Below are 22,174 nucleotides of genomic sequence, written 5' to 3'. Positions count from 1 at the left end.
CCTCCCTGTTTCTTGTTTCTGTATTGAAATATGTGCACATGGTTACCCTTTGAACTGGTTCAGCCTTAAGAAAGACCCGTGAGGGTTGAAACATGTGTCGGCTGCCAAACCTAATTTGATCATTTAACCTTTTTGTTGACATTTTTGACATTTGGTTTACCTTATTCATGATCAACCAGTGTTCCGTGTTCTTGCAACAGGCCTAATGAAGCCCAATCAAACTGTTATATCAAACTGTTATATCTATCCACCACACATAACCCTTTAGTGCTGATTCAGTCTCTAGTGCCCAACCTAGTTGCCTGTCATGTTAATGACGTCACACATTTTGGGAACGTCTATACATACGGATATAGTAAGGAGAACACTATAAAGAGGGCTAGAAAGAGGCTCACCACTTTTGTTTGATGAAGGTAGAAATCGAGTGCCTCAATGCAGGTGTTGGAGGTGAGTTAAGAAGTGGAGAGATGGGAGTTAGTCCATAATTGGAGGAGGAGAAATGTATACATGATGATATGATTTTTTGTCAGACCTTTGTACGGTGGGGAAGAATGGCAGGAAACAACATTTGAAGTTGATGTAAGAGAAGTCCAATAGTTCAAATAGTTAAATTACTGTTAAGGTGATAGAAACTTAATATAACAAACACAAAGGATAATGATACAATATTTTATTTATATTATTACAGACAGAAAAGGTTTCGCTGCCAGATGAATGATAGCAGGAGGTACTGCATAAGGTCAGTTGTTAATCTAGTTACATGAAGTGGTACATTTAAGAAATGAACAATAAGAATTGATTTACTAATCATTAAAGGAAGACAGATCAGAACCTATTCTGATGAAGACGGGCGAAGGTCCGAAACGCGAAGACATTGCAGTTGAACAGAACAGTCGTAAGTGTTGTGATTTGGACCTGAAAGGTGGGGGTTTCGTGGCCAAGCATCACAACGCCAGGTGTTGCAACAAGATGCTCGCATTGCTCAAATGTAAAGCTTCACATCTACAACTAATACAAATTATGTGAAACATTTTCAATCTGCTAAACAGTACCTCAACACGTGGCACAAAAAAAGGGCATAAAACATGCCAAGAAACTATCAATCCACTCGTTTCGACCAGATGGCTGCACTTGAAAAACATGGCAAAGGGGAACACGATGGAAAAAGGCATTACTTTAAAACAGGGCACTTCTATTAAAAAAGAAATACAAATTTAAAAGCTCAGAAAACAACACGCTCATATTGGAAACAAGACGACAAGGGACAGCTCAGTTTCATTTTCAACGATGTCACAGCGAAGAATCCAGAAGGCTCTGGACGTGTCACCCTCAGTCAGTAGCTGGAGGGAATCTACGTGATCCGACCGCGTCTGATTTTGCAGTGGCCGGAAAGTTCGCATGAGAAAGGTGCGAACTACCAAAAGTTTGCACCTTTCTCATGTGAACACACGTACATACCCACACGCACACCCACAACACAACCATGACACACCCCCCACCCACAACCCCAACATAAACAAACCCCAGTGACCTTCTTCTTCACGCTGGGTCCCTGCGTCGCTGGTTCCCTTTCACTTCCGTGATCGGGAACCGGCGCCGCAGGGTCCTTTTCTTTTTTTTTTTTTTTACGAAAGGCTGCAAGGGTTCCCCCCACTACCCCTGCTCACTATACTATAAAGTATAGTGAGCGGGGGTTGCGGGGAACACCCATGCAGCCCCCTTTTTTTTTTTAACGGAAGGCTGCAGGGGTGTCCCCCGCAACTCCCGGTCAGTATACTATGAAGTATAGTGAGCTCGGCGATGCGGGTGACACCCCCACAGCTCTCATTTCTTTTTTTTACAATGCTACCACCAAAGGGTCAAACTTTTGGTGTTCGAACCGTTGGTGATTGCATTTTTAGATCTAATGGTTCATGCGAACCATTAGATTCGGTAAAAAAGTACAAACCTGCTGGAGGCGGGCAGGACACACTGTGCCCAAATGTTCAGTGTGTTAGTATATCGGGAAACCCACAGCTACAGGACACGCAGGATCAGACTGAGGGGTAAATAGATGCGCCACAGGGAAATCACCTTTTGAACAAAAACGTTACTTTATCAAAAACAGTGAGCAAATCAGGGGTTTCAGAAGCAAGACCACACAGAGCAGTTTTTCAAAGAGCATGGTCGGGAAACAGGAGCAACACAGAAGAATGGGCGAATCAAGAGAGCACACCCAATGTGAAGGACACATAAAAACAAGTGCAAACATTGTATGGCCCTGGAAAAACAAGAACACAGGGAATATCGACATTATGGGTTATCAGAGTTTATAGGAGAAAGGCTCAAGGCCAGAAGCACAATTTACACAAGCATACCCATCATAAGCATCACAAGCTGCACATTATTTTCTAAATACAAAGTGAGACATACACTTCACCTACATTACCCTGCACGGGGCACAATCAGATATAGATCAGACGACACGAAACCGTGCAGTTTCGATCTGCAGGTCCGCGCTTAGAAACCTCTGGAGATATCATCATATTGGCCCGACCAAGCCAAAGTAGAGGGGCTTGCAAGGTTTATGTTTCATCAGCAGGCCGGGGCAGTGAAAAAACCTCGGTCGAAATTTCGCAAAATGACACCCAATGCCCAGAAACACAGGACAGAGATCCCAAAGGGCTGCTGGAAGATCCTGTTAGGCAACAAAACCAGCACCAATGGCAACACTGAACAGCCGGGGCCAGGGTACACCACTTGACCCCCTTTTTTAACACCTCAAAACATGGGGTTTATGCAAGCCAGCCGTCAACACATAAATGACCCACTTTTGAAGTAGGAAGTCACTGTTTTTGGCAGGCTTGCGTCGAACAGACAGCTCTGTGAGTATAGCACTCGCCTTGACATCCGGGTAGAGCTTGCTGACCCAGTGTCAAATACCAGTCGCACTATTACAGCTCCAAGTTGTATGCGGTAGAGGAAAGTAGCCGGCAGCAATGAAATGAAACTCAAACTTATGCCAGCCAGACAACGGAGGTCTGACAAAGTGAGAACCCAAAAAAAGGGGTCCTAATCTCCACACAGCTATCCAAACGGAGCGTGGCAAAATATGTCTGTGTACGCAAAATAAAGAAAAGTCCCCTGAAACAGGGTTTGAAGCATGGCATGGGAAAGTGTTTCCCACAACATAAGGAGAACCCGGTCACGGGGGACACAGTGTCAGCAACACTCCATAAGGAGTACAAGAGAAATAGGCCAGGAGCGCAGTATTGGGTGACGCCAATCCGGCAAAGTAACCAGAAACAGGTGAGAGACCCGGCAGCTAGCGTTACCGAGCCATGAGAAGAAGGAGAGATGGCGCCAACACACCAGAGTCAAGTAAGCAAGAGAGCACCCAGGGGGGAGATAGAAGGCACACGAGGTGCGAAATGCAGAGGGTGCTATAGCCACAAACGCAGGCTGAAAAAAAGCCAGGACTAGTACCAAAACGTCATAAGATCTGAAACAAATAACTAAGAATTACAGACTACTGACCAGTCAGATAGCACAGCGAGCAGAGCGCTCGGTTTTGACATCCGCCCAGAGACGGTGGATCCAGGTGCAGATCCCGGCAGTGCAAAAAACAGCCTCCCACCCTTACAAGGTGGAGATATGACCATCACATATTTAGGGGTGGGAAAAAAGCAGTGCCCGGAGGCTTGAGATGGGGTCCTCCCACGTGCTAGATAAAGGCAAAACCATTTGCTTTTGACATCCTGAGCAGAGCACCAACCAAAAAAAAAATGACTGCGCACAAGATAACTTGGGTGAGGGAGAAGGGCCAGAAAAGGGAACAAGAAGGTACCGTTGTGGTGACAAGCATCAATGTGCCATACCGGGGGGGTTTGGAATAGCCCTCACTGAAATATTGGGGTAATGCCAAGAACAGATGCCAAAAACAAGGGACAGGCCAGCGAGTGACCAGAGCTGAGCCAGGCAAGACCAAACCCTAACCCGCAGCCTAATTCAAGATTTAAAACGCCGACACATGAGGGGTCACCCATGAACACAAGGAAAGGGGAGCATTTTAGTAAGGCTAAGAACCAGTTTAGTAACACAAGGTGAGTGCATCAGCAGCACATACACTAAAATGAGAACGATGCAGAAAAGATTAGCATAACCCTGAAGCATGGATGCCACTCAAACTCACAAAGCATTCCAGAAGGTGGGATTTCCTGCAGAATGCTGCACGAAGTGCAGGGGTTGGTGACCAGTTTTTCCAGTTTCCCCAGCGTGACATAGCGCAGCAAGGGCAGCACAGTATTGATCCACTCTAGGAATGCAATGCAAAGGAGCACTGTTTCCTTTCAACTGATTATCACAGTGTAACATTTACAAAGCTGAGCGGCAGCACAGGAGAAATAGAGGAACGGTATTAAAAGGTTTCCAGTTAAAGTACTTACCCAGATGACAGAATTCAGAAACAGACACATCAGGGCTAGACAAGTCTCCCTGGTAAGAGCTTACAAGGATGATACAGGAGGAAAACAAAAAGGGCATAGGAACACTAAGAATAACGGGGTCGTTTTAGGCACAAGGATGGGCCACAACATATGAACACCCAACCAACTCAGTTCACTTACCAACACATGCGTAGTTAAACACTCATTAACAAAACAATAGGTAAACAGTTAAGGAGAAAAGTTGTGCATACCATCAAGTAAACAATGAGTAAAAGAATGCCTACATAGACGGTCCAAGCAAGATAAATGGCGGATAAGACTAGAAACATAAGGGAACAGGGTCCAACGGAAGCCTGACTGACACTAACAAGGGCCAACGCTAAACTTCTGGAATATGTTGTCTGTTTCCCGACAAAGGGGGAAATTCGCAAAGGAGACAAATAACAGACAAACGGCAAGCCATTCAATTATACATAGGATGCTAGAAAACGGGGCAGCACAGCTCACAAGGCAGCAACAAATATTCAGAGGAAAAACGAGTAAGGAAAAATTAAGGCAAACAAGAGGCCAACGCTGGTGGGCCAGGCCCAAAGAGCTGCAAGTAGCACTAAACTTAAAAACGGTTTAAAAAAATAGAAAGCAGTGGTAAAAGGACATGCAGCACAATATAACAGGCCAATACCAGGGGGCAGGGGCCAAGAAGCGGCAAGTAGCACGATACCTGAAAACAGGTAGAAAAATGAAATTCGGCTGGTAGCAGTAATACTAGAAACTAGGGTAGTACCCCAGGGCTCCCACAAGAGCAGGTGAAAACGCTAGCATAATGCAGGAAGCAAATTAATAAAAATACTAAGCCAGCCCACAGCAAATGCAGTGTAAAAAACCTACAGGCACAGCAGAACGGGCAGAAAATATATCAAATAGAAGGGGGCTCAGAACCGGTAAGGCCAGAAACAGTCAGAGCAGGAGCCACCCAACCCAAGGGGAAGTCAAGGGTTAATTTATCTTAAGCAAGCTGGAGTTATTGGTTTTACTAAAAAGAAAGAAGCTAGCCAGCTGTGCAAGGGGAAATACGAGGCCAACACATGATGTATGGCCGCACATACTTATAAGTTAGCAAAGAGCCGGTCAAATAGCAGGGGGAATGTTTTACATCATTAAAATTCACTCCCGTAAGGAAAAGACCAGGTAAATGACAAAACCCTCACAGGTATCAGTACCAGGAATGGTAAAGGGGCGAGCCCCAACTAGAATGGACAGACAATTCGGCTAAGGGAAGAGATGAGGAGCAACTTTTGGGAGAACCTGGATAGCTAGTATCCCATCCAGGTCATGGCGGCATGGGCCAAAGGGGGCAACCTCGGGACCCGATTCCCAAAAGTACACCATATTATGGTTACTGTAATTATGATTATGTTTTGTTATGACCGTAATTGTGCAATAAAATCCCACAGCCCTTTATTGCCAACACTCACCCAATGTTTCTTGTGTATTACCTGGAGGGAAAGGGTATTGGTTTCTTACAGCCAGGTTTATGTTATCATTCTATCTGTATATGGGTCCACTGGTTACTGCGCTTCAGAAAGTCCAGGCAGAGCAGGAAGGTGGCGAGGAAGAGGCCGAGAAGGGGGAGGCTGCTACAGCAGGAGGCCAGCAGGGCTCTGGGAACAGACAACTGCTCCATGCCCAGATTTTCTTATCTGGCTTTCCTCGGCTGCTGTACTATGAACGCCTCTCATGTGGACAGTAGGTACCAGCCACACCTACTGCCCTTTCCGTGCTTTGCACTCAGTCCCCTCCCTTCGATTCTGCTTCGTCACGCTGCCTCGTTCCGCGTGGTTTCTCTTTCTTTCCTTTCTCCTGGTCATTCTTTCTTTTCCGGGAGTTGGGGATGTCATTGTGGGTCACCGTCCTCCTTGGTTGCTTCCCGATGAGACTCTTTCTGCCCCTTTCATCCCCTTCTTTACCCCCACTCATGTCTGAGAAGTGCCCCCCTTCCATTTTCCTTTTTATTTTTGTTTGATATGCTTTTGTTTCTTGCACAATCATTGCTGCGTCTTTTTTCCCGTTCTATTTCTGTACTATCCTACACGTTCTCTCCACGTTCTTGTTTCTTCTCCACCCGCCCTTCCCCTATTTCTCCACCTCTCCTTTCTCTCCTGCCCCTCTCACTCATCGGTCCCATATGCTTAAATTCCACCTCTCTCAACCCCCCCCCCCCCCTTTCTTGCCCTTGCCCTGGTGCAATTCTGTGCTGATGTTTTGTATGGCCGGTGCTTAAGACCCTAGTGGAACAACAAATGTCCAAGGTATGTATTTATTTGATTGCCTTTGCAACTATTTTGAAAAAGCGATGCAAATGTGTAGCGTGTTGAACATTTCAATCTACAAATGTTTCTGTGGGGAAAAAACAACCAAATAAATGTGTCTTCATTACCAGGCCACAGGTCCTAGCACTGCCTGATGTTATGCCTGTGAAGTACTGTCAAATATTTAACATCATCTCAAAACCGCGCTCCCTGTGAACGCTCTGGCATTAGAATAATGGCCTGCCTTTAGGCAAGCCGACCACCTCCACCAAACCTGGTATGAGCGTGAACAGCTGGCTCCCCGGCAAGGCCGGCCTTAACGGCAACAGCGCCCTAGAATTCCCCTCTGCGCTCTTGGCCATTCCAGGGGTAGGGCAGGGGGATTTTTCAATAGGCACTGCTGCAAAAGCATGAGCACCCTATTGTTATTAAATGCGCCCGCTCCCGCGCTGGGAAGCCCAGCGCCAGCACAAAAGCGAGGCGCATTTAATTTCAATACCGCGCTCGGTGCCTTGCCCCACCATGCAGGCTCGGGGGAGACCATCAAAGACTCCCCAGAGCTGGCATGGCAGGGTGCTATAGGTCACCCTGGGGCGTGGCCCAAGGCCGGTTCTGCTCCCAGCCATTTTATATTTGCCCAGGCAGCACCCAAAATCACGGGTGCCAACTATGCATATTCATTGGTGTGGCATAAGCAGCAATATGAAATCACCAAAATGGAAGGGCATACCATTTTATTCATAGGGAAGGTTACAATCGTAGCTGCTGACCAGTGCCTCAGTCACCCCCCTCCCGCAGGTGCCTCATCTATCAGCCTGCCCTTGGACACTGCCACCCTTTCACTGCTTCTTCTCATTGTACAACCTCTCCCCATGTACCTCGTAACTTACAAGCAATTCCACACTATGCATTCCCTGTTATCAATTTCTGGCCCCCCGATTCCCACTGGTGCCTGGACACCCATGACCTGGGGATAGGAGAGGGGCTTTGCTCAGAGCTCTGGCTTTAATTTTTGTGTTGGCCATGTTTCTTTTTTTCACATAGTAGAATCCAAAGGTGGCACACCTTTTCTCCTTGCTACCTCACCCTTACAACCCATGCATTTGCCAAAGGTTGCTTATAGCCATAATTCCCTGTTTTTGGCGGGTGGTAGCAGACTGTGTTAACTAGGGCTGTCTGGCCCTCAGAACGAGGTGTTATAGCTTAAATACCACACATTCTCCTCTCCCTCACTGACTGCATACCCTCTTTTTCAGGGCAGTATCTACAGAGTGTAGTGGTGAAGGACAAACTCAAAAACGTACCCCAAACCAAAATTATAAAATCAATGTAAACAAAAACTGGTTTCATTAACTTGTAAATAAAGCACTTAGGGTGACCCTAAATAGACCAGCCAGACTGAATTTGTATTTGCTGAATGGCATGTTCATAGCAGCAGATGCTAATCAAGATGTGGCTTGGCTAAAGGGCTTCACTGGGAGGACTTAGGATCTAGGGCTGGCTGGTTCTCCCTGGGCCCTCATGATAGGATTGTGAGGATTGGTCCTGGAGTGAACATCCTCCATTCCAATTTCCTCCACCCCCGCATCTTCTGCTCTACTTTTGTTGTTGGGCTTTAGCCAACCAAACTGTGAAGTGTGATGAAAGGAGCTAGAGGACAATCTTGTGCATAGTTTTTGAGACATTGCCCGGTACAGTTCGGAAGAAGAATTCCTTCTTTTTCTAGGGGTCTCACTTTGGCTGAGCCCACCAATTTCATTGGACGGTCACACTCTGTTCTGGCCCAACTGGTGCTTATGCGGGCTAAGATGGATAACTGAAGGGCAGTGATGATGGCTGACTTCCCTTTGAGGTGTTGCAGAGGCAGTATGGCATAGGTGGGTGTAGGTATGGCAAATACAGGAAAGTGAGGAGAGCAATGAGCCATGGCGAGGAGAAAGGGATGACCGCTGGGAAGCCATGCAAGCTATAAAAGACATTTTAGGGGATGGCGAGCAAGCGTCAGATAACAGCCCAGACGTACTCTGGAGGATAGCTCAGGGGAAACGTGCTCACCTCGGAAGCAAGACGACACGGAACAACACTGGTTCGATCCTTAGGTCCACGCTTAGAAACCTATGATGATTAAGCATGTTATAAATGACCAATTATTATTATTATAAAGTACAAGCAGATGACAGAGGAATCCCAAATGAACAGAACACTACTGAGGGCATTGTCCAGAGAACTGGCTAGTGGGATGTGACAGAGGACTGGTTAAAGCTGTGTGCTAACATCTGTGGTGTATGTTAAGCCCCATGTGCAAAGGAACTGCTTATGGCTAAGTTAAACCCAAAAGGGCATCGTTGGCTGCCAGATCACAAGACCAGCATGTAACTTTCAACTGCCAAACATAAAAGGGCTGATTTCTGGAAAGTCAAAATTCAGTGTGGACTATATGCAAATGACTAGGCCGGAAAAAGTCGGAGCCCTAATTCCAAGGACATGGGCCCGATACCCAAAAGTGAAACTTTGCTACAACAGAGAGATGCCAGGGAAAAATGTGTGCATTCTGCAGCATGTAAATGAACATGTACAGACAGAAGAAACTCCACTGCACAACTAAATCAAAGGCACACATTAAGGAAACTGGTGGCTACAGAAAAACAGTTTCAGAATCAGCTGCGTGAATGAAGATATACGTAGCATGCAACTCTGGTGGTACAAGACAGTGAAGTAGGCATCATGTAGGAAATAAAAATGCATTTTAAAAGTACTAATTTTGGTTTATCAGTGTTTAAACCTGAAGAAGCCTTCCTCCACATCAGATTCAAAGATCAAGAACTGCTCACCTCTCCATTCATGTACCAGACAATTGGTTAACTCTTTGAAGTTGGAGCTTGAGCCTGGGAAAAGGTTTTATTGGGTTGAATGACAACACTGAATAATCAGTGATGCTGCTAATGGATGGTGAACTCTAAACAAAATAGTCAAAATTAAATTCAGTTTGTGATGTAGCCCTGAGCTGATGATAATTGCAATGGTCCAGGAGAACATTACACTAGTCGGGGGCTGCAGTTATCCCCTCTGCTCAAGGACAATGAGGGCACGGATGGTTATTAAGCCTGGGAGCAAAAATGTTAAGTGGTTTATTGCAGGCTTGGATTCAAAAAAGCCAGAGGCCACCGGTTCAAAATTGAGGGGAGCTGGGAGCTATTTAGCTCCTGCTTCATGCATATTGGAGCCTGGTTATCTTGAAACCAACAGCTACCAGGAGCTACTTTTGTCTCCTATGGCCATCTGGTGCCTTCCAAACATGTAAATGCGACATTAACTTTGAATGTTTGAGAATGGTAATAAAGAATTAGAACACATCTGATATATATTTAAATACAATGGTTCTTACAAAATGGACAAAAAAAAGAGCATCTCTGGTAGCTTCTGGTTCCCTTACGGTAGTTCCTGCCTATAGGGTGATGGCCAACACCCAGGAACTGGTTTTAGCTCCTGCTCATCGAATCTCAATTTCAAACCCTGGGCCAGTCCTACATACAGATCATGGGAAGAGAAATGTGATATTTTATTGAACTATTAATATGTATGTCATTAATAGGATGCCAGAGGTTTATTTGGAGAATCAGATTTTGACAATTAACTTGAGAACCGTGACACTTACAAAACTAGTTGAAATCTTCTCGAATAACTTATGAAAAGCCCCTTCTGATAACACAACCCCCTAAAAAGTCGACCTTGGGAACAAGTGTTACACATCGCGGCAAGTGGTCGTTATGGGCACGGACCCGCTTGTGCGGCGCCCTGATTCCAAGCATCTCCAAGATGGAAGCTAGCGTTTCTTTCCGACCCGCTGGCAGCGGTCTAGTAGTTGCACGCTCTCTTGACGTGCGGCCGACCGGTCACGTGATCCTTTATCCGGAACCGAAGCGACCAGTGCTTCGCGTCGCTTCTGTCTTTGACGCTCCGTGAGTTCGTTGCTGTATCCTTCCTCTTCATGCACACATTTCTCTTTACCATTAGCGGTTCCTACTTACCCTGTTGCTTTCTCTCATCAGATCCTCTGCTCTGCATTCGCTGGTGTCTTTTTCCACCGGCTTCGCCAACCCATCTTGTTTGTCTTCTATTCGGGCCAGACCCACATCTGAGTAAGTACCCTTTCTCTAGGGTTCCCTTTGAGACTGGCCAGGCTCTCATTTCCTATTATCCTTCCAGGCTTCCCCGAAGCTGTCCTTTGCAGTCAGATTCCAGACCCGAACTTTCCATTAGTCCGATTCGGGTGAGAGAGATCTCTTTGAAGCTCTTTTCTTTTCCATTCTACAGACCCTCCTCTAACCTGATTCCTATCTCTTCACCTCTCATTCCTGCAGACAAAGTGTCTGGTGTGATTCCCGGGGGTTCCTGCCATAGACGTCCATCTTTCATCGTATCCTGATCTGCACGAGCTGGGATTCGTCCAGGGTTTTCTTCCCATTGAGGGTTTCCCTGGGAGTCCTGCCCGCTCTCCTGGGTTACTTTACCCTGGGTTGAGTGGCCAGGGCTGTCTCTGGGAAATTTTCACAGCTGCTTTGTCTTTCCAGATTGGAGTCATCGATTGCCAAGGTGAGCTGTTGTAAAGCTTTCACTTTATTTAGTTCTGCAGCTTACTCATATGTACACGAGTTCCCTAACAGAATTAACAGTAAGCGACGCCCAAAAAAGGAATATTGGCAATCGGGATTTCAAATGGAACAACAAATGCAGCAGCTAATGACGGCCATGCAGGCCATGTCATTAGAGGTACAATCCTTGAAACAGGACAATGCTCAGTTACGACATCACGTGGCCAGAGCTTTTTCAGACACTCCCCCGTCGTCCTTACATTCCATTAGGTATGACGGTGATCCCTATAGACTAAAAGAATTGTACCGTTCAATTCACATTTAAACCTCGCTTCTTCCCTACAGATAAAGATAAGGTTGGCTATGTCATTTCCCACCTCTCTGGTCCTGCGTTAGCCTGGGCGACTCCTTTAGTGACCTCCAACAATGTTATACTCGATTCTTACTCCGCTTTCACTAATAGTCTCAAATCCATGTTTGGAAGAAAGGAGATTTCGGTTGCTACTCAAGAGAGGCTTCTCGATTTAAAGCAAGGAAACAAGGAATTACTTTGGTATATCACTCAATTTAAACAACTGTCCTCTGAACTAGGCTGGCCAGATGAAGGTCTTCTTACTCTTTTTCGGAGAGGTCTCACAGATGAATTAAAGGACGAGGTCTCAAAAGTCCCTCGTCCCGCTAATCTAGCAGATATGATCACATTAACCATGCAGATTGACTACCGAATGCATGAAAGGACATGCGAAAGGAAAAAAGGAAAAGGTACACGTCCGCAGTGGGATTTTTCCACACCCCCTCAGAAATCTCTGTCTTCTACTGAAGAACCCATGCAAGTCGGGACCATTCGAGGACCGATCTCAGCCACTGAAAGAGATAGGAGAAGATCTTTGTAATTATGTATGTACTGTGGATCCTCCAATCATGTTTTGAAGGACTGTCACTTAGTTCCTCCTCGTCGCTCTCTTAGTCCCAAATCGGGAAACTTCAAAGCCTTACCGTTGAGGGAAGACCGGTAAGCGCCCAGTATCATTCTTCCCCGTATCAGACCAGTATGTCTCTTGACAACTCTCTAAACAACCAGGCCATGGTGGTAGTTTCTCTTTCCATCCTACTACCAGAAAATGTCATCCCTGGTATTCCGGCCTTAATAGACTGCGGTGCAGCCGGGAACTTTGTGGATGTGGAGTGGGCAAGATCACACGGTATCTCTCAGGTACCAAAGACGTTAGTTACTCCTATTCAAGGAGTAGACGGTACCCCTCTGAGTTCAGGCCCCATTAAGGACCAAACCATTCCGCTCACTTGTAAAATATCTAGCCATAAAGAAACCCTGGTTTTTGACGTAATCAGAACTGCCCATTATCCAATTATCCTGGGGCTCCCTTGGCTGAGATTGCATAATCCCTTCATAAACTGGACCGCGGGAACTCTTTTTTTAGGGTCAGAATATTGCGTCCGTCATTGTCTTTCTCAAGAATCTGTGGGGATTCGCATACCTGCAGATGAAACTCTCAAACCGACGGTATCTTCCATCAGCCAACTGGAGATTCCTGACTGTCATAAGCATTACCGATCAGTGTTTGAAAACCCCGAATTTCCTAATCTCCCTCCTCATCGAAGAGATGACTGTCACATAAACCTGCTTCCCGACCAGCCCATTCCCTTTGGCCGCATGTACGTCCTGTCGCAAAAGGAAAAGGCGGCATTAAAGGAATACCTTCAAACTCATTTACGGAATGGTCTAATTTCTGAGTCAGTGTCACCTGCAGGAGCTTCATTATTCTTTATTCCCAAAAAAGACTCTGATGAGCTCCGTCCCTGTATAGATTATCGAGGACTCAACAAGATAACCACTACTGACAAATATCCCATGCCTCTCATCACGGATATTGTGGAAGCTGTTCGAGGGGCTTCTTGGTATACCAAGTTGGACCTTCGTGGTGCTTACCATCTCATTCGTATTGCTCCAGGAGACGAATGGAAGACCGCTTTTCGGACTCCTTTTGGACATTATGAATATCACGTGATGCCATTTGGCTTAGTTAATGCGCCTGCGATATTTCAGAGGTTCATGGATCATCTATTTGCCGACATATTGTTCAGATTTGCCATCATCTATCTCGACGATATCCTGGTTTACTCCAACAACCAAGAGGAACATATCCATCATGTTAACATTGTATTAGAACGCCTGCAGTCCAACCATCTCTATTGCAAAGCTTCCAAGTGTGAATTCCATCAGAAACAAGTTACCTACTTAGGATTTGTCCTTTCTTCCCTGGGCATCTCCATGGACCCCAAAAAGATTTCCGCAGTTGTGGATTGGCCTGTTCCTACGGGAATAAAGGACATACAGAGGTTTTTGGGGTTCGCCAATTTCTATCGTAAATTCATTCCTTCCTTCTCAGAAATCGTACTCCCCTTGACTCGACTACTCAAGAAAGGGGTGTCATTTGTCTGGAATGACTCAGCTCAAGAGGCCTTTGACAGTTTGAAGAAAATGTTTACCTCCTCCACAGTTTTGATCAACCCTGACCAATCCAAACAATTCATTGTTGAGACAGACGCTTCTCAGAATGCGTTGGGAGCTGTGTTGTTACAGGCATCAGAACATGGTGAAGAAAGACCGGTGGCATACTTATCCAAGACATTTAATCCTGCTGAGATAAATTATTCAGTACTCGAGAAGGAACTGATGGCTATCAAACGCGCCTTCGAGGAATGGAGGCATTTGCTGTTGGGCTCCCCCTTTCCTGTCTTGGTGCGTACTGATCACCAAAATCTCAAGGTTCTCCAAAATGCTTATACCACTAATAGCAGACAAGCACGTTGGGCTTATTTCTTCTTACCCTTTCGGATAGAATTTGTTTACTGGCCTGGCAGACAGAATCTAAGAGCAGATGCTTTGTCCCGTAAAGATTCTCCAACTTCATCGTTTAGCCCAGAAAAGATGTTTCCCAATGCTCGATTTATTGCTGTACTCACTGACTTCCTGCAAGAGGTACAAACAGCCACCACTCTTAATAAAACTCTTTGTGAAGACCTGGCATCTACTTATCTTCTCGCCAAGGAAAAGGAATACTACTTTCATGGTACTCAAGTGTTGATTCCCGTTCCTTCTTTACAATTGGAGGTGTTAAAAATTTGCCATGACTCACGAGCTGCAGGACATAGGGGTGTACTTCCCACATTGGAACTTATCCAACGGCATTTCTGGTGGCCTTCCATGAGATCGGATGTCCGGGATTATGTAGCCGCCTGTAACATCTGTGCTCTTGCTAAATCCCCTCGTTCACCACCATTAGGGTTATTAGCTAGAATGCCCATACCAGACCGACCTTGGCAAATCATTTCCACTGGTTTCATTCCTGACTTACCACCATCATCGAATATGACTACTATCATGGAAACTATCGATTATTTCACCAAATTAGCACACTTTACCCCTCTGCGAAGATTACCAAATGCTCCTTCCATGGCCAACATTTTTCTCTCTGAAGTATTTTCTCGCCATGGTCTACCGGATACCATAGTGTCGGACAGAGGTCCTCAGTACACCTCCCTCTTTTGGCAGCAGATCTGTCGCATTCTGGGGATCAAACGTGCCCTCTCTTCTGGATATCATCCGCAGACGAACGGGCAAACTGAGCGTTTGAACCAAACCCTCGAGGGATACCTACGGTGCTTTATTTCTGCAGCTCAAGATAATTGGGTGGAACTGCTTCCTTTAGCAGAATTTGCATACAACAATTCTTTGCATTCTGCTCTCCATTCCACTCCTTTCTTCTGTACTTATGGTTATCACCCTTCCTTTGCTCCGAGTGTTTCTCCCTCCGATTCCAACTGTCCGGGGGTGGATTCTCTGATTGCAGATATCCATGAGGGGCAGAGACTGGCCAAGCAGTCGTTACAGAAAGCTCAGGATCGAGCAAAGAAGTATGCGGATCGTCATCGTAGAGAATTTAAGGAACTGACCATCGGGGATTCGGTCTGGCTTGCTTCCAGATTTCTTCCTCGTCATTTGGTTCCATCTAAGCTATCTCCCAGATATTTCGGTCCTTTTCTGGTTCTCTCCAAAATTGGAGCGGCTGCTGTCCGACTTGCCTTACCTGCTTCCTGGTCTCGGATTCACCCGGTTTTCCATCTGTCTCAGATTAAGCCAGTGGTGCGGGATCGTTTTCATCGCAATCATGATTCCCTACCTCCTCCGATTCTCACTGACAGTGGTCCTGAATTTGAAGTAGCTGCAATTTGTGACTCACGATATCATCGTGGTCGATTGCAGTTTCTAATTGACTGGAAAGGTTATTCTCCGGCAGAAAGAACGTGGGAGCCAGCTTCTGGTGTTCATGCACAACGACTTATGCGACGTTTTTTCCTGCTTCATCCGGGCAAACCAGGGGCGCCCTCCCGGAGGAGAGGGCATACTGTTACACATCACGGCAAGTGGTCGTTATGGGCACGGACCCGCTTGTGCGGCACCCTGATTCCAAGCATCTCCAAGATGGAAGCTAGCGTTTCTTTCCGACCCGCTGGCAGCGGTCTAGTAGTTGCACGCTCTCTTGACGTGCGGCCGACCGGTCACGTGATCCTTTATCCGGAACCGAAGCGACCAGTGCTTCGCGTCGCTTCTGTCTTTGACGCTCTGTGAGTTCGTTGCTGTATCCTTCCTCTTCATGCACACATTTCTCTTTACCATTAGCGGTTCCTACTTACCCTGTTGCTTTCTCTCATCAGATCCTCTGCTCTGCATTCGCTGGTGTCTTTTTCCACCGGCTTCGCCAACCCATCTTGTTTGTCTTCTATTCGGGCCAGACCCACATCTGAGTAAGTACCCTTTCTCTAGGGTTCCCTTTGAGACTGGCCAGGCTCTCATTTCCTATTATCCTTCCAGGCTTCCCCGAAGCTGTCCTTTGCAGTCAGATTCCAGACCCGAACTTTCCATTAGTCCGATTCGGGTGAGAGAGATCTCTTTGAAGCTCTTTTCTTTTCCATTCTACAGACCCTCCTCTAACCTGATTCCTATCTCTTCACCTCTCATTCCTGCAGACAAAGTGTCTGGTGTGATTCCCGGGGGTTCCTGCCGTAGACGTCCATCTTTCATCGTATCCTGATCTGCACGAGCTGGGATTCGTCCAGGGTTTTCTTCCCATTGAGGGTTTCCCTGGGAGTCCTGCCCGCTCTCCTGGGTTACTTTACCCTGGGTTGAGTGGCCAGGGCTGTCTCTGGGAAATTTTCACAGCTGCTTTGTCTTTCCAGATTGGAGTCATCGATTGCCAAGGTGAGCTGTTGTAAAGCTTTCACTTTATTTAGTTCTGCAGCTTACTCATATGTACACAAGTTCCCTAACAGAATTAACAACAAGAGTTATACGCTAAAATGTGATTGCAGCACCCCAGAATAAATTGGAGATCAAAGATCCAGGTACCCTGTATCTTTTAGAACCAGATACTGATCTATAAAATCTCAGGATTTTTCCTTTTTGTGGAAATCGCAAAAATCTGCACTCGCACCTGCAACTGTGTGCCGACATGAGACACTGTGCACTGCAATCGGCATGATTAGACAAATTCTGAAATATATAGTTTGTAAAGCTTATTTATACTTTGAAGAACAGTGTCATGTTGAAGATTTTAAGTTTTATCTGAAGTGGTCAGAAATACCATTCCAAATGGGTGGAGCAATAATTGACAGAAATTGAGCTTAGTAACAAAAAGGCACCAATCAGAGAAAAGGGGCAGGACAATAGATGTCCATTCCAAATCATGAGCCAATAAGCTGGCACCTCATAAAATAGATATTATGGGGTGCGATTAGGGATTCAAAAGTAGACACACAATGGGAGAAAGGGATCTCTTTCCAAGATGAGGATTGTTCAGAATGAGGAGCTGACTAAAAGAGGAGAGCTGTCTGAAATTATCTGAGCTGTCTAAGCTGACTGGAGCTTTATAACATTATTGGAAGGGAGACAGAAGGAGGTGGATGAGACCAGGAGAAAGACTAAAATCTGGAGGAACCAGGACAGAGAGATTAATGCTGGAGGCTACCATAACTGACTCTAGAGGGGTAGTCTTACCGGATCCCTATGCTTCCCATGAGATGACCCTGGAACCTTGAGGACTTTTCCTGAGCACAAAACCCAGAGAGATATTCAATGTAAGTACCTAATCCCAACAGAACAAACCATTGGTGGGGGTTTTGTTGAATTGGTATCTTTTCCCATATAGACATTCATGGGAAGGGCATCCAGGATTAGATCCCTAGCAATTGTGATGTATTAATCATTTAATTAATCCCCACATAGCCAAATGACACAGGGTTATCTTGGAGGAATTCAATACCTCAAACCTCTCTCCCAGTGTGAATAATGATATAGTCCTATAAAGTAATTTTGGACCACCTGTATCCCTTTTGCAAACCTCAAAAATTCCCTTCTGCAAAATGAAATTCCAGACTGTTGAACACTCTCTGCACCCTACCTTAAATCCTTAAAGCAGAGGGTTTCCAAATGATAAACTGAATACCTGGGTCTTGCTGTTAAGAAAATCGTCTTCACAGTGAAACCAAGTGAAATATCTGATTGAAAAGCTTGTGTCGTAAGCAGCCTCACAAACTAGGAGTACTGAATTAGAGGTGCAGATTGACGCGCTCTTGCATGTTGAGAGGTCCTTCCCTCTCAGCGCGGTACGGTGGGATGATCTCGGTGTGCAGCCTCTGTGGAGTCTTGCTCTTCTCTTGAGTGGAGAGGCAGACAGGGCGGCGAGGCATGGCGAAATATTTCCAGTGGCCAGACCGGTGACAGAGAGAAGGCCCATGCTTAGAACTGGTGGCGGCTTTCTCTTCCCAGGCCCCGTGGTTTTTAACCAAGCAGCACTAGATCCTCCTGTGCTTCTGTTTTGCCAGCTGGAGGAAGCTGTGAGAGCTGTAGAGTAAGATGGACAGCAAGCGCTTTATTATCCTTGTTTTTAATTGTGTTTAACTGTTTTATATACCTGTGGCTACCTGTGGGTACCTTCTCCTGTACTCCTGTTTGTCACTCCCTTATCAAGTCAGAAGGGACTACATTAAATATTGTGAGTTGGAGAGCAGGACAGTTTGATGTTTTGATGTCTAGAACCTCCTTTCCTCTCCTCTAGTCTTGGTGGACACCTAGCAGCTGGGCTAAGGAAGGACTAAGGAAGCCTGAAAGACCAAACCCCCTTCCCCCTCAAACAAAAACGGCATAGTGTTAGTTCCTACCAGACCAAGCTGTACAGTGTGTGTTCCAAGTGAACAGCTATACTTGTATAGATCGGCCAGTGCCCTGCTGCTCTTATCCAGTCTGTGCTCATTAAGTCTGGGCAGAGATTCGCTGTTTGCATTCCAGTCCCTTAAGCTCAAGGCCCCAAAATCACGGAGTGCCAATATCAAGGATTTTCTGTGATTTTCCTGTATTCCTTCTTGAACATAGGATATTACTACTACTACCATTCCTTGTTGAACTCCTTCCCTCCCTCTTACCCCTTATTGGAGGTTTTAAGGAAAAGGGACTCAAGTGGCCATGGTTTTCAAGCTCCAACTCTTGGCTGTTGGCTGCTGATTTCTGAACTTGGGATTGATTGAGACTCATTGTTTTCTGCAATAGTTGCACAGTTTGGGTTGGTGATTCATCAAAAATCTCATCCCAAAAAGTGGACCCTAGAAAGGCTAAGTGGAATAAACCTCCTCTCGATTCATTGAGTCGAGGGGGCATGAAGGGAGGAGTAGTCAAACTTACCCAGTATATCATTAGATGGGTATTAAGAAGTCAGAAGTTGGCTTTGGCAGTCCAGAGCTTGGAGCCAGTTGATGATTCTCTCATGTTCTAATCGCTGATGGTGAAATATCCTTGTTGGGGGAATGATTGTGAAGGAGGGCAGAATCCCAAGGGGGCACTTTCTTCTGCCAGATCCTTTGTTGCTGATCCAGTGCTGAGTTTTCCTCAAGTGGAAAACAGGTAACCGTAAAGGCCCATGGGACCCAGGAAGATTTGGGTGGTTTGTTGGCATCAATGGAGATGCAGGCGACGCCGGACCTTTTTTTCGTCTCAGATGCAAGTTTTATTACTTCAGCCGTAGTATTGACCATGCCTGCTCCATCCAAGGGCATGGACGTGGCCAATGAGCCTTCTAATAGGTCATATAAGACAGCTTGTGGGACCCATGAACACTAGGAATTTGTTCAGTCTTAGAGGTCCTTAAACGCACCATATCGCCTTTACTTGGAGAACTGTCAAAGTCAGGCACCAGACCTGTGTGCAATGGACTGTCAATTGGATAGATCCTTGGTGAATCATGGGGGGGATCCCTAAGGTGATAGACTATGTGGCCTGTGAAGGGCCACTGGTGCATGTACTACTGCATGTAATTATGTGGTCTGTACAGGTATGGAGGTTGCTCAGAGCTTTCAGGCAATCCCTGCAATTAATGAAATTATTATTGAATGTGATGGGGCTCGAGAAGATGCAGGAGGCATATTGCTCAGTTGTCCCTATAATTCTGGTATGTGTAATCCTGGAGACCAGTTTGTAGATCCTATTATTGGACTTGATCAATAATCCTTGGATTACGTCCCACATTGCACTAGCCTTCTACCAGAACTATTGGAGCCACAGGGGGCTCTAGAACCAACTAGGGAGATTAGAGGTGGAGCTGGGTCTGCTGTGAGCCCATTGCAGGAGAGTCGCAATCCTGTGTCTTTCTCTCCTTTCTCCCCATGTATGGTAAACATTGTACAACGTGTACAAGAGTTAGAAAATGTAGTGGGAACAAAGTGAAGTGAGGAGGCGTGGTAATGACTGTGTTGAGAAGTGTTTAGCTATTATCTTGAGTCTCTTACACTGCCCTATGTCCCCAATAACACATGCCCCCCCCAATGCCTACCATCGGGTGTTAAGATGGATTTCTGAACTCGGACCTGGAGGGGCAGAGGTTCAGAAGGCCAGCCTAGTTTCTTGGAGCAGGGTAACCTCTGGACAAGCCAGACCAATCAGGGTAGCAATGGCGGCGGTCAAGACTAAGGGGGTAATTCATAGAATTCAGCGCACAAGTGGCGCACGCGGCTGGCGCACAGTGTGCGCGTGCGGTAGTCTGCGCCAGCCGCGTGCGCCGAAACACATTTCCGCGCACAGCGTATTCATGGATTCCAGCCACCAAAACTAGCCGTGGCGCACAGTGGCGCAGCGACCTTGCAGCAGCGCCAGTTACGCCCCCAAGAACGCCTTCCGCGCAGGGAAAAGCCATTAAAATCCCCAATCCAGCGCAAAGGGCTGCGCTAACCCTGTACCAGCACGGCAAGCGGGCTACGTGTATTACAGGGGTTCACGTGAAGTTTCACACGCGATTCCAGCAGGGTACGTGTATTTCAGGGGTGCGCGGGAAGTTCCACACGCGAATAGCCTGGGCGCGTGTATTTCAGGGGTGCGCGGGAAGTTCCACACGCGAATAGCCTGCGCGCGTGTATTTCAGGGGTGCGCGGGAATTTCCACACGCGAATAGCCTGGGCGCGTGTATTTCAGGGGTTCGCGGGAAGTTTCACACGCGATTTCAGCAGGGTACGTGTATTTCAGGGGTGCGCGGGAAGTTCCACACGCGAATAGCCTGGGCGCGTGTATTTCAGGGGTGCGCGGCAAGTTCCACACGCGAATAGCCTGGGCGCGTGTATTTCAGGGGTGCGTGGGAATTTCCACACGCGAATAGCCTGGGCGCGTGTATTTCAGGGGTTCGCGGGAAGTTTCACACGCGATTTCAGCAGGGTACGTGTATTTCAGGGGTGCACGAGAAAGTCTACACGCGATTGGCCTGGGTACGTGGATTCCAGGGGTGCGCGAGAAAGTCTACACGCGATTGGCCTGGGTACGTGGATTTCAGGGGTGCGCGAGAAAGTGTACACGCGATTGTCCTGGGTACGTGGATTTCAGGGGTGCGCGAGAAAGACTACACGCGATTGGCCTGGGTACGTGGATTTCAGGGGTGCGCGAGAAAGTCTAGACGGGATTGGCCTGGGTACCTGGATTTCAGGGGTGCGCGAGAAAGACTACACGCGATTGGCCTGGGTACGTGGATTTCAGGGGTGCGCGAGAAAGTCTACACGCGATTGGCCTGGGTACGTGGATTTCAGGGGTGCGCGAGAAAGTCTACACGCGATTGGCCTGGGTACGTGGATTTCAGGGGTGCGCGAGAAAGTCTACACGCGATTGGCCTGGGTACGTGGATTTCAGGGGTGCGCGAGAAAGTCTACACGCGATTGGCCTGGGTACGTGGATTTCAGGGGTGCGCGAGAAAGTCTACACGCGATTGGCCTGGGTACGTGGATTTCAGGGGTGCGCGAGAAAGTCTACACGCGATTGGCCTGGGTACGTGGATTTCAGGGGTGCGCGAGAAAGTCTACACGCGATTGGCCTAGGTACGTGGATTTCAGGGGTGCGCGAGAAAGTCTACACGCGATTGGCCTGGGTACGTGGATTTCAGGGGTGCGCGGGTGGTGGGTGTGCGGGAAGTTCAAGACGTGAATTGGCAGTGTGGGTCCTCCCAGGTCTCCCCTCTACCCCCTCCACGACCTCTGCAGGCATCCCACACCACAGGGGACTACCCTGCACCCCATGTCATGTCCCACAGGCAGCCCATCCACCATGGCCATGCCCCCAGCCAAGCCACATGTCCCCTTGCACCCCCACCCCCCAGCACTGTGGGGCACCTGCCAGCAGGCCCCCACCCATGTCCAACTCCTGTTCCCCACCACCCCCACCCCCCAGCACTGTGGGGCACCCTCCACCAGGCCCCCACCCATGTCTCCCAGCACCCCCACCCCCCAGCCACCAGGGGCACCCTCC

The 22,174-nt window shown here is 47.2% G+C and overlaps 1 long non-coding RNA gene and 1 other non-coding gene across 2 annotated transcripts in view; both read left to right on the top strand.

The window, feature by feature from the left end:
• The window catches only part of LOC138581412 (uncharacterized), a 578,201-nt gene that overhangs the window by 84,681 nt on the left and 471,346 nt on the right, over positions 1 to 22,174 (top strand). The gene's annotated exons all lie outside the window — the stretch shown is intronic.
• LOC138581607 (U6 spliceosomal RNA) lies at positions 4,087 to 4,189 on the top strand. Its single transcript, XR_011304668.1, has one exon. It is a non-coding gene; the product is annotated as a U6 spliceosomal RNA (small nuclear RNA).

This window comes from Ambystoma mexicanum, chromosome 3p (genome assembly GCF_040938575.1).
Source record: "Ambystoma mexicanum isolate Mex_15411 chromosome 3p, UKY_AmexF1_1, whole genome shotgun sequence".
Taxonomy (NCBI): Eukaryota; Metazoa; Chordata; class Amphibia; order Caudata; family Ambystomatidae; genus Ambystoma; species Ambystoma mexicanum.
The sequence above is the reverse complement of the archived record's forward strand: the minus strand, read 5'-3'. Positions and strand labels throughout refer to the sequence as shown.